The following is a 14,571-nucleotide window of genomic DNA, read 5'->3' as shown; positions in this document are numbered from 1 at the left end:
TAGCCCTGATTAACCCTTATCACAACTTATCTGAACTTATTTTTCTTGAACTTATCATATCTGAACTTATTAAGCCTGAATTAAGTGAAAATAAGGTGAAATAGGGCCTAAGTCCCACATATAACAGAAAAGGAAGTGTTTATTTGTTTACTCCATATAATTGTCTAGCTACTCCTTTAGTATGAGGTTATTGGAATGGTGCCCAAAAACTAATTCGCATGGGATAGGCCCAAAGCAAAACAACTCCTACAAGAGTTGATGGCTTGGTTAGGACAAGGGCATTAAACACCCAATCGGTGGCTTGGTGCTGGAACACACATGTGTAGAATGGTGTAATTGGATGGTGTTGGCTAAGTCTTATGCAGTGTTGTAGCAATGGAAGATGGTTTCACTATAGGGTAAGCCATGAATTATGTGGTCCTTAATTCTTTACATGCAAAGCATAAGTTAATGCTTATTACAGATATTTGATTTTCTCTTTTTCTCATCCTAGTCAGCTTTCCATGTCATCAGTTTGTTTTAACAAACTTTATTGTAGTAACTGCCTATATATAGCTTCCTCTGTATTTTGCTGACACATTAATGAGAATAATAATATCTCCTACCTAATTCACTTTCTCTCTCTATATTTCTCTCTCTCCATAACTTCTTTGTTATTCTTCTGGAAGATTCTTTCCGCCATTGATGGAAGCTTGAGCTTCTTCGAGCAGAAGCTATTCAGGTGCAGCTAGCACATTTTATCATGGTATCAGAGCGGGTGAGCTCGCTTCTCAATCTTCTTTGAGATTTTTTATTTCTGGACGTTTTCGATTGATTGTTATTTGTTGCGTTTTCTTATCGATTTTGTTGATTGCTGTAAATCGATTCTTCGATTGCTTTCTTAAGCTAGTTCAGGTGTTTTCTGGAAGTTTTTTTTTATAAATCTTTGGTTAGATTTCTTGAGTTTGGAGATTTTCTGGCGTGATTAGCCATTATTGAGTGATTTTAATTGGATGAGATTGTTTCGGATCGATTGAACTTGTTGATTGTTCTGTTCTTCGATATTAGCTATCATTGAGTGATTTCAATTGGATGAGATTGTTTTTGGATTGATTGAAGTTGTTGATTGTTCTGTTCTTCGATCTGCTGGATTATTTTTGGATTTTCTTTTATCCTGAGTTCATCTTCATACCTAAAATGCCTGAAACAAACACTCTTACTCTCACTAATGATCCTTCGAGTGTTTATTTTATTCATCCTTCTGAAAATCCAGCTAATTCACTAGTTACTGATAAGTTCAATGGCAATTGTTACAATGAGTGGAAGAGAAGTATGGTTATTGCTCTTTCTGCTAAGAATAAATTGAGTTTTATTGATGGCACTCTATTGAGACCTACATCAGGCTCAGAGGTTCAGGCTTGGGATCGTTGCAATGCAATGATCACAAGTTATATTCTGCACTCAGTGGATAACAACATTGCTCGCAGTGTTTTGTACTTTACCTCAACTAGAGAGATATGGCTAGATCTGGAGGAAAGGTATTCTCAGAGCTCAGGACCTCAATTGTTTACTCTTCAGCAAACATTGAGTGATTTGTCTCAAGGATCTAGCACTGTTGCTGAATTTTTTACTAAGATAAAGGCAGTTTGGGATGAGATAAATGGTGTGAATCCCATTCCTGTGTGTACATGTTCTGGTTGTACATGTAATCTGACACAGAAGATTCTGAAACAGCAACAAGAAGAGCGGTTAGTGCAGATGTTGATGAAGCTTGATGGCAAGTATGCTGGAGTAAGGACTAATATTCTCATGATGCAACCTCTGCCAAATGTTTCAGTAGCTTACAGGCTATTGATGCAGGAAGAGAAACAAAGACAGGTTACTATGATAGATGATAGTAACAATATGGCTTTCTCAGCAGATGCTAAAAGATTTTCTCAATCTTTCTCAGCCAGGCCTTCAGGAAACTACAGGTTTCAACAGGGTCAACAAGGTCAAGTTAGGCCTTATTCTGGTAACAACAATTTTTCTCCTGGTCCAAAGAGAAACTTCAATTTGTTCTGTACCCACTGCAAAATGTCTGGACACACAATAGAAAAATGCTTTAAGATACATGGATATCCTCTTAGCTTTGGACAGAACAAGTTTAAGGGGAAGAAAATTGCTGCAATTGTCTATGGAGATGAGGAAGCTAGTGATGATCACAACAACAATGGGCCTGCACAAATCTCTTTGGGACAGTACAACCAATTCTTGCAGCATATCAATCATGAAGAACAGACTGCAAGTGCTCAGGACACTGTATTTACAACAGCATCAGCACATGTAGCAGGAACCTGTCTTCTCACTTGTTTCAATACAAGGTGGATTATTGATAGTGGTGCTACAGACCACATGTGTTCCTCTCTAGATCTGTTTGACTCTTATCACAAGTATGATAAGTATCCTAACACCATAACTGTTGCTGATGGAAAACAAGTACTTGTTGAGCACATTGGAAATGTGACATTTCAAAATGGCATTGTTCTTAAGAATGTCCTTCATGTTCCTGGTTTTCATTTTAACTTAATATCTACTCACAAGCTATGCAAGGATCTTGGCTGTGATATTAAGTTTACACATGACACTTGTGTGATTCAGGATCCAATCAAGAACTCTTCCCTGGTTCTTGGTAAGCTGGAATCAGGACTTTATGTTGTAGAAGATGGAAATAAGGGAGTTCAGCAGAATAAGACAACCAAGTCTGGTATGATCTCTGTCTCTAGCTCAGAAGAAGCCAAACTTTGGCATTTAAGACTTGGTCATATGCCTTTCAATAAATTGCATTATGTGAAACCTCATTTCTCTTGCAATATAGAACATGACAGTATCTGTCAAGTTTGTCCTAAGGCTAAACAACCTAGGCTGTCATTTCCTAAGAGTAGTTCTAAGTCATCTACTTGCTTTGAACTTTTACACATTGATACTTGGGGACCTTATAAACTAGCAACTCATGATGGTTTTAGCCTTTTTCTTACTATTGTTGATGATTTTTCAAGAAATACTTGGACATTTCTGATGAAAAACAAATCAGATGATGTAAGGGTTATGGAAAATTTTGCTGTTCTTGTCCAAAATCAGTTTAATGCTCATATAAAGACTGTTAGATCAGATAATGCCAAGGAGTTATGTGAGGGAGATATGTTGCTCTTTTATCAGAAATATGACATTTTACATCAAAAGAGCTGTACAGACACACCTCAGCAAAATGGTGTAGTAGAAAGAAAGCACAGGCACTTGCTTGAAACAGCAAGGGCATTGTTTTTTCAGTCAAAGGTTCCTGCCTACCTCTGGGGAGAGTGTTTACTTACTGTCACTCATCTTATAAACAGGATGCCTCTAAGTGTTATTGGTTTTATTAGTCCCTATGAGAAACTTTTTTGTTCAAAACCCAATGTTGATCATTTGAGGGTTTTTGGTTGTTTATGTTTTGCATCTACTGTCAAAGCTCACAAAACAAAGTTTGATGCTAGAACCACACCCTGCATCTTGATAGGATATCCACCAGGACAAAAGGCTTATAAGCTTTTTGATTTGGACACTAAAAAGATTTTCATCTCTAGGGATGTAATCTTTCATGAGAAGCACCTACCTTTTCATTTTTCATCATCACCTACAAATCCTAAACCCATTTTCTTACCTGTTTCAACTCCTTTAGCATTTGACATTGATTTTCAAATACCAGAACCTTTCATTCTCAACACAGATTTGGATTCTGAATCCATTTCTCATATTCCCTCTCCATCTCAAAGTCCATATCCAAATGTCACACCCTCAAACACTTCTCACATTTCAGATTCAGACACATCCATAACCACAAACCAAAACACAAACCAAAATCCAGACCTAAACACAGACCTAAACACATCTCAACCCATACCTCAAGTACATGATCCAAGTCCTGCTCCTATCAGACAGTCAAGTAAACCAACTGTAGGGAATAATTTCAAGCTTTTAAAATCCCACTAGCTTGAACCCCACTGTGATCATACACTAAAGTACGGTGGCGTCCAAAAGGGAAGAAGATAGAGCAAAAGAGTCGCCAACAAGTTTTTAAGGAACTTGTAAACCGTTCACGAGGTGAAGGTTACACCCCTTAATGATCCAAGAGATCGTCAACTCCATAAGGTCATGAACCAAATAAGGGTTCGGGGATGAAGGTACAAATCCAACCTAAAAGAGATTGAATCTGCCCTAATAATAGGCCTCTACTTTATTCTGATCGTATTCATGTGCGCTTTATAATTAACATGCAATCATTAGGATTAACCCTAAACCTATTTAATCTATGTTGGTTGAATATTAATGTACAAGCAAATCTATTATTGGCGATCACTTGAATTTATAATCATATTAACCCTAACAAGATTATTAACTATCTTATTAAGCGTGATTACAAGTACCAAATTCCCTTTAAGCATGCATAAAAGGCGTGATCAAGCAATAAAAATAAGCATCAAGCAACATAATAATCATAAATAATAATCATGAATAATTATTATAACAAATTATAATTAAAATAATCATGAACAATAACGAATATCATAATCATAGCAATCATAATTAATAATAATCATAATTATAATAATATTCATGTTAAAGCAAAATAAAAGTAAGATCCTAGGCATGATACTAACAAGATTAATAACAAACTCTAGCATGTCACTAAGCAATAAAAATCAAATCTTTAACCCTAACATGATACTAACATGAATAAATATTAGGAAGAAAATAGGAAGCATCGTAACAATCATATTTAATATTAAAAATACCCTAGACATGATACTAGGAATATCATAATAATAATTTAAACATGATTTCTACATCATAACATCAATAAAACAATTAAAGTACTTACTTTGATGCCTCGTACCTCTTTCTAATAACAAAATACACACGTTAGTAACTTCAAGGAAAAATAATAATCAAAGCAATTAAATTAAATAATTGAAAGAGAGATTTGGGACCAAACCCTCAGAAATTAAACCTTTCACGTCTAGGGCGAAGGCAACTTCGAATATGGCTAGGTGTTTCTAGATCTTGTGAATGCGGAATTTTGTATGAAAACAAGTAAGAAAGAATTGAATGAAAGAGAGAATGCTAATTAAAACTTGTGAGTGAGGAGAATTGGTTGTAGGTGAATGTAGATGATGAATTGGTGAATGAAAACGGAGTTTTTGATACGATATTTATAGAGAAAATCAGCCAAAAAAGATAATTTAACAAAACAGAGTCTGACGCTCAGGAAACAAGGTTGGCGCCAACCCTGGCTAGCTGGCGCCAGGCGCCAATGGCTAGCGTCTGGCGCCAAGCCTGGTTCCAGGCGCCAAGGCATGGGGTTGGACGCCAGTCTTGATTCTAACGCGTTTTCGAAAATCCGATAAGTTTACCGTACTGGAGGATAAAATAATATAATTTCTTCGAAAATGCTATTTGATTTTGATTAAAACTCTGAAAAGTCAACAAAGTCAACTTATCAATGTTAATTGAATTAGGAATGAAAAGAACCTTCTAGAAGATTCTAGAAGACTAAAACCATTCCTAATTGCATTAGGAATGATAAATCATATTAGGCCCTCCCCTAGATCATTGGGCCGCACATAAAGCTCAAACCGGGCCCAGTTTGGTAAATTGGCCATAACTTCCTCAATATTCATCGGAATTGGGCTTATAATATATCATTGGAAAGGTCTTTGCAAGCTCCATCCAACTGCACTACTATTGGACCCATATCATGGACCAACCAAACTGGATTGGATGTTTTTCTTAAAATAAGTTTTCAAAAACAGAAAGAAGAGAAAAGAAATAAAAACTTTCTGCAACACTAGACCTTTCCACACTTTCGTTTCATTCGATTATGATTCGACGTGAAAGGTACTCATCACTGGGTTTGGTTTTGGGGAGACACAAATGGGTGTCTACACCAACCAAGCAGCCATTCTGGATGATCAATTATGTTAGCAATATTGCCTCTCATTGGTGTAATTTGGTCATGTCAGATCAAATCCCACACTCACACTTTGCTTTATTCAGTCATTTGAATAATATCTCAGAACCTACAAGCTATTTGGAAGCTTCTCAGCATAAAGAATGGGTTGATGCTATGCAGAAGGAACTTCAGGCACTCAAAACTAATGAAACTTGGGATTTGGTTCTTCTTCCTAAAGGGAAAAAGGCAATAGGATGCAAGTGGGTTTATAAAATAAAGCTCAAAGCAGATGGATCTATTGAGAGGTTCAAGGCAAGGCTAGTAGCAAAGGGTTTCACTCAAAGATATGGGATTGACTTTGAGGAAACTTTTTCCCCTGTAATAAAGATGGCAACAGTTAGATGTCTTCTGTCTTTAGCTGCTAGCAAGGGTTGGGAATTGCATCAACTTGATATCAACAATGCCTTTCTCCATGGGCATTTAACAGAAGAAGTGTATATGCAAGTTCCAGAAGGGATTCCTAATCCTAATGGTCTTGTTTGCAAACTCAAAAGGTCTTTGTATGGACTGAAACAGGCATCTAGACAGTGGTATGCAAGACTGAATTCTGAGTTGCTGTCCTTGGGATTTACTCAGTCACTCAATGACTACTCTCTCTTTCTGAAGAAGTCAGATTCTCATATCATTATTGTAGCTGTCTATGTGGATGACATCATCATTACAGGCAGTGACACTGCTGGGATTTTGGATCTTAAGGCACATCTGCATCAAGTTTTCAGTATAAAGGATTTAGGGAATCTGAATTTCTTTCTTGGGATTGAAGTTTGTCATATTTCTCAAGGAATCATCTTGACTCAAAGAAAGTTCACTAAGGAACTTTTACAAGAATGTGATTTTGATGTTTCTAAGACTGCAAGAACACCTCTGCCTGTTAGTGTCAAACTATTTGCAGACTATGGTGATTTTTGTCCTGATCCTGTCCAATACAGATGCTTAGTTGGGAAATTAAATTTTCTCACACATACAAGACCAGACATCTCTTATGCTGTGCAAACCCTTAGTCAGTTTTTACAGCAACCAAGAATGCCTCATCTTCATGCTCTTCAACATGTTATGAGATATATTGCAGGAACCACTGGTCAAGGCATATTATTGCTTGCTAATGAACGACTGAAACTGCAAGCTTATTCAGATTCTGATTGGGCAGCTTGTCCCAATTCTAGGAGATCAGTTACAAGGTACATTATGCTTTTAGGTAACTCTCCTATATCCTGGAAGTCTAAGAAGCAAGGTACTACTTCCAAGTCTTCATCAGAGGCTGAGTATCGAGCTATGGCAGTAGCTTCTTCAGAGATATGTTGGTTGGTTAGACTACTGCAAGAACTGGGAGTGCTCAATTTGTTGCCTGTTGAGCTGAATTGTGATAATCAAGCTGCAATACATATAGCCAAGAATCCAGTCTTCCATGAGAGGACCAAACATATAGAAATTGACTGTCATTTTACCAGAGAAAAGGTTCTTGCAGGTCTGATTCAGTTGTCTCATGTTCCCAGTCATGAGCAGTTGGCTGATTTGTTCACCAAAAATATGTCAATCCAGCAACATGCTGATCTTTGTTCCAAGCTATGACTGATTGATTCTCACCCACTAGCTTGAAGGGGGGTATTATAGATATTTGATTTTCTCTTTTTCTCATCCTAGTCAGCTTTCCATGCCATCAGTTTGTTTTAACAAACTTTATTGTAGTAAATGCCTATATATAGCTTCCTCTGTATTTTGCTGACACATTAATGAGAATAATAATATTAGGGCTGGAAAATGGATCAGGTCAGGTCGGGTTCGTGTTCGGGTCATCTGATTTCGGGTCAGCTACCCCTCAACCCGAACCTGATCCATTTAAGTTTTCGGGTTGAGAACCCCAACATGAACCTGATATTTTCGGGTTCGGGTCAACCCGAAAGTAACCTGAATTGACCTGATTTTTTATTTGGGTTTAAATCAGGTCATTTTGACCTGAAAATGACCTGATAATAGTCGGGTTTGGTTCAACCCGAATATAACCTGATTTTTAAATTAAGTTATTTAGCAAGTCTAATTAAAGATTAGATACAAAAATATAGTATACTAAATAAATAACAAATCAGAATTCAAAATCAATCAATGTTTTTGATTTTTTTTTTTTTTACAAACTTTATACAACATAGTTCTCAAATAATGTACAATGTTGAAGCAAGCTGAAGCAAGTTGAAGCAGAGACTTGAAGCAAGCTGAAGCAAGTTGAAGCAGAGGCTTGAAGCAAGCTGAAGCAGAGGCTATGTTTGTGGCGTGTAAGGATCCAAATCTGATAAAAACAATTTAAGCAAATATCAATAATAAAGTACTCAATCCCAACAATACAATAATATAACAAACACAAACATCAATTAAAATAAAAAATACAATACCATATAATTAAATTATGGTTTGAATAACAACTAAAACAACAAACAACATCAAAATTAGGCTTTGAATAGCAAAGAAAAACAACAACAACAGACATGCAAGATTCGTATCTAAACAACCAAAAAATCGTATAAAAGCAAAATTCAAAATAGCAATTACCTTGAAGGTTGAAGTGGTGAATCTTTAAACACTTAAATTATGAAGGAGAGGAAGATCTAAGGATGGGAAAAACCGAGAATAATTTATTTGGATTGGAGGTTTCAACTTTCAAGAGTTTAGAGTTGAAGAGAGAGAGGAGGAGGAGGAGAGAGGAAAGAGCCTAAACGGCTGATTGTGTGAGGAGGAGGCATTAAGGATTTTAGATACTAGTTACATATTTGGGCTTGGGCTGAATTTTAATCCATCAGGTTTTTTTTTTTTTTTTTTTTTTTTTTTTTTTATTATACCGTATAATGTTCGAGTTTATCAGGTCGGGTTCGGGTTGACCCGACCTGATTTTGACCTGAAATTTATTTTGGGTTAAGTGGGTCGTTTTCGGGTTGAGATTTTCAACCTTAACCTAACCCATTTAATTTCAGGTTCGGGTTCGTGTCGACCCATTTAAGTTTTCGGGTCGAAAAACTCAACCCTAACCCACTTTTTCGGGTCGGGTTCGGGTCGGGTTTTCGGGTCGGGTCAGTTTTTGCCGGCCCTAAATAATATCTACCTAATTCACTTTCTCTCTCTATCTTTCTCTCTCTCCATAACTGCTTTGTTATTCTTCTGGAAGATTATTTCCGCCATTGATGGAAGCTTGAGCTTCTTCGAGCAGAAGCTATTCAGGTGCAGCTAGCACATTTTATCAATGCTTATAAAGGTATTCATCTACTCCATTGATATAAGCCCTTTTGACTTTTTGAAAGGGTGTGTAAAAAAAGATGTTCAGAATAGACCCCAAGCGGATAGTAATAATAATATCATATGAATATAAAGTGAAGTGGTCGATCCTGCTTAACATCCGGTCTATTCTAAATGTCAATCATATGTATATTTCTAAATATGAAATTTTCATGATTTATTTAAGGATTTTTTTGTAAATAACCACCCCTAATTGTACCCTATGTTGAATTAACCACCCATTTTTTTTAAAATTAAAAAATACCACCCCTAATTTACAAAACCAATAGGTTTTACCACCCTACTACTATTCGAAGCGACCAGTTTTCTTGCCAATTTTTGAGTTAGGATTTTATAATAAAAAAATAAACTAAAAAAAAAATTGAAACCCATCCATGCCACCTCCGGTGGCGCAGCAGTCCTGCCATCGATCTTCGACACCTCTCTTCCCTTTCCTGTCTCTAGCACCCCTTCTTTTTCCGTCCTTATTTTCGGCCCCCTTCTTTTCCCTCTCAACAATTTCAACCCCCCTCCTTGTTTTAGGATAGTTTTAGAGTTAGGCACTACAAGAATCAGGTCAAATAATGACGGACTAGTTCCGACGGACCCAAAGTTCCGTAAAAAAAAGCGATATTTCCGACGGATTTAATTTCCGTCGGGTAATTCCAACGAAATAAAAAATTTCGTTGGAAATCCGTCGGATTTTTCCGACGGAAAATAAATCCGTCGAAAAAAGTGGACATTCCGACGGAATATTCCGTAGGAGAAGGTCATTTCCGACGGAAAAATATTCCGTCGGAACATGTAATTTAAAAAAAAAAAAAAGGAAAAGCAAAATATATATTTAATTCTAACCCTAAACACCTCATTATATTTCCGCCCCTTTTATTCCCCTTACTTCTGTTTCCTCTTCTTTCTCTCTCCTCAACCTTCCTCCTTTCCTTTCTTCTCTTTCTCTCTCCTCATCCCCTCCGTCCGCCCCTTCAGCCCTTCTCTCGTCTTCTCTTTCTCTCTCCTCATCCCTCACTTCCTCTTTCACCCCCTACCACCATCAACAACAACAACACCATAATCACTGTCACAACTCCTCTTTCACCCCCTACCACCATCAACAACAACAACACCATAACCACCGTCGCAACATACAACGACGACTACAACAACACCGGCGACCAGCCGACCACAACAACAACGGCGACCAAAAGAAGGACTACCACATGCGCATAGATCTAGTTAATTTTCTATGTAATTGTAATGTTAATTTATAAATTTAATTAAATAATTGTATAATTATATATTTCCTTTAATTTTTATGGTTTAATTATTGTTTTTGTGAATTTTCTTTATGAAATTCTTGTTAAATATGTAGATCTATTGGTTTTGATTTATTTGTGTGGCGTTTTTTGATTTTATTGTCTCAATTTTCGCATTTTTGGGTTGATTTTCGATTATTTGGGTTATTTTCGGTTATTTTTTTCTAAGTTTTGTGTTTTGGGGGTTTATTTTTGGTGTGGTGGTGTCAGTGGAGGTGTTTGAAGGTGGGAAGGGGCTGGTGTGGGTGTCGGTGGCGGTGTTCGAAGGTGGAATAGGGGTTGGTGTGGGTGTCGGTGGCGGTGTTTGAAGGTGGGATAGGGGCTGGTGTGGGTGTCGGTGGTGGTGTTTGAAGGTGGGATAGGGGCTTGTGTGGGTGTCGGTGGTGGTGTTTGAAGGTGGGATAGGGGCTAGTGTGTGGTTGTGGTTGGTGTCGGTGTGTAGTGGTGCGGGGTGGTTGCTGTTGATGTGGGTTGGTGGTAGGGTGGGGAGGCTTTTTTTTTTTTAAAAAAAAAATAATTTTCCGACGGACTTTCCGTCGCAACATACCGACAGAATACAGTCCGTCGGACACTTGCGACGGACTTTCTCGGGCCTGAAAATATTTTCCGGCAGACTGAATTCCGTCGGAACAGTGTTTCCGACGGAAATTCCGTCGAAAAAGGCCCATTTTCCTACAAATGATATTCCGACAACTAGTTCCGACGGAAACGTGTTTTCTGACGGAAAACAGGGTGTTTCCGACGGAAATTTTCCGTCGTTATTTGACTGTTTTCTAGTAGTGAGGGTTTCAGGTGAGGAGTTTCAGGTTAATAGAGGATTACAGGGCTGTGGAGGGTGGCTTAGGGTTTCGGTTTCAGGCGAAGGATGGGGATACGAGTTTTAGGCGAGGGATTAAGGATGTGTTACGGGTTTTCAGGCGAGTGAATGGGGAGCGATTGGTGCTTCTTCAGGGGGTTGTTCAACAAGATGCGAGTTTCAGGGTGGAGGAGGGCCCGAGGCTGGGGTTTTTAGGCAATTTAGTTTGCCAACAGTTCGGAGAAGATTGGTTGCCGATAAGGAGGTTGTGTTGGACGGTTGTAGTGAAGGGGGAGGGGAGAGGGTGGCGCTGGTTGATGTGGGTGTTCCAATAGGAGGGTGGCTGTACCGCTGGCAGGAGAGAGGATGGTTTCTTTTTTTAAAAAAAAAAAAAAAAATATATATATATATATATATATTATTTTTAAATTTCGTTATTTTAGACCAATAGGATAATGACACATGGACCCTCAATCGGAAAACTGGTCGGAATATAGGAGGGGTGGTAAAATCTATAGGTTTTGTAAATTAGGGGTGGTATTTTTTTAATTTTTTTAAAAAATGGGTGGTTAATTCAACATAGGGTACATTTAGGGGTGGTTATTTATAAAAAAAACCTTTATTTAATTACAAAACTAGAGATAAGTAAAAGCAAATGAAAAACCTAATTTGATGTGATAATTTCTAAAATAAGCTATAATTCGCTTAGATAAACTATACATAGCCTAATATATGTGGATGACAAAGAATTACAACTTTATTTACGTGAATCATACTTCTATTGTCCATAATTAACGTTTTTCATTTATTCTAAATTTTGTCTTCAAATAAAGTTTTCAAATTTAACCTAATGTTTTATTCACCAAGTATATGCATGTTCTTATTTTTAATAATCAGTCCATGCATGCACATGCATCATTAAGGATGTTTGGTAAACACATTTTAGGCACCCTTTTCATTTACTTTTGACTTTGACAATGTGGTCAAACAACAAAAATATACTTCGTATGTGATAAATGACTTAGCTTTTAGGTAACAAAAACCTTAACTTTTTAGCTATAAGTAAAAAGTTGGTTTATTAATGAACATTAGCTTCTTCAACCTAATGGTATTGAACAGGCAACAATAAATTAAGTATAGTAGTTAATTTCACTAAATACATTTATAAGAGTCAATAGTCAAAGAACTAATATCACAACAAATACAAGCAACTAGTCAAACTAATACACAAATAAAACAGCCATCAAGCTAAGCAATAATTGTCAAACGCCCATTATCATTTTACCTTCTATCCGAATTCAATTAAACTCCAATGCACGGTAAAATTATTAATAAGAAAAGGAGGCATTCTTCCTCTTTATATTTTGATAGAAATTTATTGGCTAAACATCTTAACTCTGGTCGATCGAATGGTATTGAAACCATATTGCTAGAGGCCTAGATCATTATCGGCTTTTTAATTTATTGTCAAAAAAGTTACTTGTATATTATATTGTTTTATTACTCATACAATCTAATCTATTAATACATAATTCTATCGTATTCACCTCTAACTTGTATTTCAAACAACGTACGTTACTACCAAATACTTGGAAGTAGGAAGTAGATCCAGGACAATTTCAGGTATCATAACTTCAAGTGAAGGTCATAAATTGAGTGTGTATCCTTATCAATTACATTAAACAAGCTTAGCTTGATTATAAATTGATAATGTATTACGGAGTATTAAAATACCGTGTACCATTACTTCTGTTGTCGTACTGTCATGCATATCCGTGTTCGAATTCGTTTTGAGGTAATTTAATTAGCCAATCATACAAGCATAATATTATGTTGAGTGTACTTAAAACTTAAAAGGGGGTCCTCGAGGAATTAGGGGTTGGTTTTGCATTAGCAATAATTAATCGTAGATTGGAAAGTAATACAGTAATAATGAAAGTAAATGGAGCACCGCCCCCTACCCTACCTCCACGTGGCAAACCTCATCCTGTCATCCTATGTGGCACTTCTATTCCTTGAATTCCGCTCTCTTGTTCCTAAATTGTCTAGCATCAAATTATCTGATGGTTAAATTCCAAACTTAAGGTCTGTTCTCATACGTTTATTTTCACTTTAGTTCAGCTCCTAATTTTCTACTCTTATAAAATATTCATTTCAGTTCAGTTTAGCTAAGTTCAGTCTATGAAAACAGACCCTAAATTTATATACCTACAGAGTAGTATTTTATGCTCTGTATTGTGTTAGGTTTTACTTCGTATTTATATTCTATCACAATTATCACACATAAGAGTCATTTAGGATTGAATGTGAAACGTGAATGCAACACATACTACCTTCCTATATTTAACGATAAATATTTTATGTAAAAAGGAAGGGTGTGAATGAGAAATGAAGCCATGAGCCCATGACCTTCACATCACGTAAATTCTTAGCTTGATACTAATATACTATGTCAAAACACTAGCTCAACTAAAAGTTTAAGATTATATAATGCTTAAAGACTTAGCGTATGTCCATGACTGTATTTATACTCTATTAAGTACGAGTAGTCGAGTAAATAATATCTTGTTGATAAAACATATTGTATGATTTTTGTTAAAATTAAGCCCATGCGGAGGTAGCTTAGTGCTCGTGTATGTCTTATGGACAATGGACTTAGAGACTCAAATTCAATGCCTCAATAATTATAATTGTCTTCTTGGGCCATAAAAAACTTTAAAAAAAATTTAACAGTTTACCAATTATCTATTTAAGGGTCTGTTCTCATATGTTGAAATTCAGTTCAATTCAGTTCAGTTCAGTTCAGCTCCTAATTTTCTTCTCTTATAAAATATTCATTTCAGTTCCTTCTCTTATAAAATATTCATTTCAGTTCAGCTCCTAATTTCCTTCTCTTATAAAATATTCATTTCAGTTCAGTTCACTTCAGCTGAGTTCAGTCAATGAGAACAGGCCCTAAGTCGAATATTTTTAAAATGATTGGTAACATACAAATCAATTGTTTGATACTTGTCTCATAAAACAATGAAGTATAATAATTCATAATATATTCCGAGTACTTCTTACATTATTAGACATCTCATTAAAAATCTTCTATATATCAAGTAATCAAGATATGTCAATTTCCAATACATATTGAACTTAAACAAGCTAAGATTTGACATAAAAATAAAGAGGAAACAAGTCTGATTGTTGTA

The sequence above is a fragment of the Chenopodium album genome, chromosome 7, assembly GCF_948465745.1.
Source record: "Chenopodium album chromosome 7, dcCheAlbu1.1, whole genome shotgun sequence".
NCBI lineage: Eukaryota > Viridiplantae > Streptophyta > Magnoliopsida > Caryophyllales > Amaranthaceae > Chenopodium > Chenopodium album.
The sequence above is the reverse complement of the archived record's forward strand: the minus strand, read 5'-3'. Positions refer to the sequence as shown.